We start from the raw sequence: 4,467 nt of genomic DNA, 5'->3' as shown, positions 1-4,467 counted from the left end.
TTGATAATGAAAATTATTAAATTGAAATGGTGTTTATTTAGGTCACGTATATTGGTTGTTATATGATAAGAATGATTTACGATTCAAGTTATTAATGAATGAGTAGGTAATTTAAATTGTTGTGTTAGAAATTCAATTTCATGCCAAATCGAATTGGATTTTACAATCATTGATGATGAAATATCCAAACCACAAAAGGATTTTTCCATGAGCCACTTTTTCTTTTTTAATCTTGGGTGTGACCACAAGTGAATGTGTTTATTCACACGGTATATATGATTTCCACGTACAGTATGTAGTATGGTTTCCAGTTTTACTGTTTTTATTTTAATTAAACTTTAATTTTTATTAATAAAATAATTTATTTTTCCTAACAAACGGTTATTCACGAAATTCAAATTCTAAACTGTGGAAAAAAAAATGTAAAATTTTCCTTATCACATATGAACATGGATTTAATAAAAGGAGATTTATTTAGTTTCGTAGTTTTTTGTTTATATTAAAATAATTCCTAACTTGATATAATGTTAATAATTATAAAATAAAGACATAACATTCCTTTGAGCGTGACAATACCTATCAACCTTACCTATACATGGAATAAGTAGAGAAATTATTGCTATCACGAAAAATATCGAATCTGAGCTTCCAACAGGAAATGTACATTGTAAGTCCTTTCAAGTTCAAATAACCAAGTCTTGCAAAATGATCGGTGTGTTTACATATGTGATATGTCTAGTCAGAAACAAAATGTTGTATGAAACTGAACTTAAGATACTTTGGATAGATGTATATCTCAACATTTACGCTTAAATAGATTCATTTTATGTTTTTTTACAAATTTTCACCACTTCCTAAAAAATGGCTTTTACTATTTTGATTAAATTCGTCATAGCAATGTAAAATTAATTGTTCTTTAGTATCTGCTTATCTAAAAAAAAGCCATTAATATCGAAAACAAAAGAATTTGATTTAACGGAGAAAATTGGTGTTTTCGTGTTTACATAGTAGTTATAACATTAGCTATACATTTTGGATAACGCTCATAATTACTACGAAATCACTAAAACTAGTAATAGTATTTTAAAATTATAATGGGAATTTTAGTAAGGAGAAGATTTGTCGTAGCGAATCATAAAGAAATTGCCATGTTGAAACGTGCAAAGATTAATTTATTAATAAAAGTAATTAATTAAAGATTAATTATGGTTCCTTAATATGTTTTCGGAGATGTTGAAAAAGAAAATTAAATCGATTTTATTATCGCACTCTTGCCTATTGATTTATTCTAACTTTTTGGATTTCCAACGTATTGGGATCGTTTAATATTTTTCGGAGATGCTGAAAATGAAAATTAAATCGAATTAATGATCGCACGCTTCTAAATCAATTTATTATTTTTTTCGGATTTCTAACATATCGCTAATAAATTACTCCTTGCTTTCACACTTTACGTTTTTAAATCAAACAATTACTCATTATTGATATAATATTATTTATATATCATTAATATTTAAAATTTCAAATCTCTACCACTACAACCTCGTTAAACTTCACCCGAAGTACTTTGTAAGAAAGCACTGTAACTAGACCAACGGTTGTGCAAGGTGATTTGGTCAGAATCACGCTCGACTGCAAGATTTTTACCCAATTAAGTGTACTTTACGTGGCTGGGTGAATGCGAGGAGTGCTCTAGAACCCACAGGGTTGACTCACGGCTACAGTGTAACAGAAAATAATTATCTTGGAGTTATTAGCATCGTGACCGACACCACAGTACCACCGCGCTCCCCACATTATTAATATTTATATACCATAAATATTTAAATACTACTAATACCTATATATGAGTTGTTGCTAAAAAACATGTTTGTTAAGGATAATCTTGTTATCATAGTTATTCATTACATAAGGCGTTCGGTTGTAAATGATGGTAACATTTATATTGTTTGTTAATTAGGATATTTGATCCTCAACCAGCAGCAACGTACTATACCTTAATAACAACATTACTCTTTTAAGAAAACGAATTTCCTTAAGATTCTTCTATCAACCTTTTATGAATTCAGGCTTTAAAAAGCCGATGATGCTGAAAACTGGGCTTCAAGAAAAATTTCAGTTACCTTTTTGTACAACTGAACGTCAATGTTTAATAAAGCCTTGTTTAGGGTATTCCTTTTTCAATGATTTAGACGTAATTATTAATAAAATTCTGAAATAATTAAATTATATAATAAATTCGATTTCGTATTATTTAATTATCCTAATTAATAATTATTCAAATTATTTCATCCTAATATTAAGGAAAAGTATACAGTAGTATATTTTAAAAATACAGTCACTTTAAAATTCAAATAACTTTGGGGGTTGGATTTACATAGTTACTAAGACCTGCATTCATCTTGAATACTGACTATGACTAAGTATTTAAGATGTATAAATGTAATTGAAGATGATTTTAGTTTGTAGATGTTATAAAAATTACAAGTAATAAAAGCGATAGGATATCTCTAATTAGTGCCTTATCCACATGTCATTATTATCACCATGCTCAATTTTTCAAGTACTTCTTATTTCGTGATAACAATTTAGTTCCGAACAAACATTTGAAAAATACAGTACTTAAATTTATATTTTAGTGTTGTATACAGTGTATTAAGTTTTTATTTTGACTTGGTTGAAATTCGAATAATTTTTTTCTGGAATATGGATCATCAATTACTTTTCATAAAATGCATTTCCTTCGTCTTGGTCTGATTCAGACGGGCAAATTAGAAATTCATATAAGAAAAATTATAAAAACGTTGCGATGAGGTATGATTTCCAATTTTTTTGTTTATTATGATTGTTTTTTTGTATTTATTTATTTTTTCTATTGAGGGATCCACTAACAAAAAGAGATAACTTCAAACTCTGAAATTTATCAAAAAAAAATCTTTAAAAATTTGCCTAATATTAATCATAAATAAGAAGAGATTTATTCCTTATTTACTTTTTTTATCAGAATAATTTATGGTCTGATGTAATACTGATTAACTTAGAATAAAGACAATGTACCTTTCACAGAGGCAAGACCTGACGAACTTGACTATATATGAAATATGCAGCGAGAGGCAATATTATACTATTATATCATACTAAGAATATAATTAGATAACCTATTGAAATATTATTTTTTAATTACTCAATGATATTAGCAATGAAAAAAATATATATATATTTTTTTTATAATTTGTATTAATTACTATGTTTGATATCAAGCAATTATGGCGTCTTCGAGAATTAAAAAATATAAAATTAATGTTACAAAATTCGTGAAAAAAAAAACTTAAATCTACTTCTACAGAATGCATGATGCAATACTGTTATACAGAAAAACATTTTCATAAACTTTTCAAATCAATCCTGATAAAACTTGCTTATGGATTCTTAAATATATACACTACTTAAAAATTGTCACATACAAATATTTTATAGGTGTTTCTTGTAAATCTCTATTTTTATAGTTTTACATTTTTCTTGACGACAGTACATAATTACAACACTAACACTGCAAAGAAAGTCCGTGAATTTTCCACTATCATTTTTAAAAATATTTATTACCAAAAAAACAAATTTTAATATTATTTCAGCTAAGCCAATTCACCAATTTTCTGTGCCAAGACAAACAAGAAAATTTTAAGAAAATTATATAAATAATATGTTGATGAAAATTAAATAATAATAGATGACAATTAATTAATATTAGTATCATACAATGAAAGATATATAATATTGTTGGAATAAAAATGTGCTGTTGATTTTTTCCTAGATAAAAAGTGGTATCTACTCTTTTCTGTTCTGTGGTTAGACAAAGATGTGAAGCAAAATTATATAAACAATAAATTGATGAAAATTAAATACTAATAAATGAAAATTAAATAATAATAAATAATAGATGATATAATGAAAGATTATATTATATGTATGTATAATATGGTTTTAAATTAATATGTACTATTACTTTTTTTTCAGATAAAAACTGGTATATACTCTCAAGCTTTGGGAAATAAAGAACAGACATATTATCAGTAATGATTGGTATACTGTGGCAATTATTGGGAGCATTTAACTCCGTGTTTGAAAGTATCTTGAATAATATATTCTACATTATATGGAATATGTTTTATAATGTTTTTTATTATTTATTTTACTGTATTATATACTATTTCGTGACATCCCCTTATTACTTAATGGAATATGTTATGAAAAATTTTGTAGTTGAATTATTAGAGTGCAATGGTATAATTGATGGAAGCGATTGATTGTTGTCAAAATAAAACCTATATTTATTGTTTTTGATTGGATTCTATACCTTTATATTTTATTAACAATGGCAGAATGTTTGGTTGAATATTTTTTTTTTTGTATACCAGATCGGCCTGGTATGGGCCTTACATGGTTGATATAACCGTTATATTATATATA

At 26.1% G+C, this 4,467-nt stretch overlaps 1 protein-coding gene and 1 long non-coding RNA gene across 4 annotated transcripts in view; one reads left to right on the top strand and one right to left on the bottom strand.

Annotated features, from left to right (window-relative positions):
- Window positions 1-4,467, bottom strand: part of LOC106677487 (short-chain dehydrogenase/reductase family 16C member 6) — a 58,170-nt gene that overhangs the window by 27,655 nt on the left and 26,048 nt on the right. The window lies entirely within an intron of this gene.
- On the top strand, window positions 2,561-4,336 carry LOC106677488 (uncharacterized). The gene is made up of 2 exons (XR_001342603.3): window positions 2,561-2,814; window positions 4,015-4,336. It is a non-coding gene; the product is annotated as an uncharacterized lncRNA (long non-coding RNA).

The sequence above is a fragment of the Halyomorpha halys genome, unplaced genomic scaffold (genome assembly GCF_000696795.3).
Source record: "Halyomorpha halys isolate HHAL.00 unplaced genomic scaffold, Hhal_1.1 Scaffold100.1, whole genome shotgun sequence".
Taxonomy (NCBI): Eukaryota; Metazoa; Arthropoda; class Insecta; order Hemiptera; family Pentatomidae; genus Halyomorpha; species Halyomorpha halys.
Note: the sequence above shows the minus strand (reverse complement) of the source record. Positions and strands in the feature narration are given on the sequence as shown.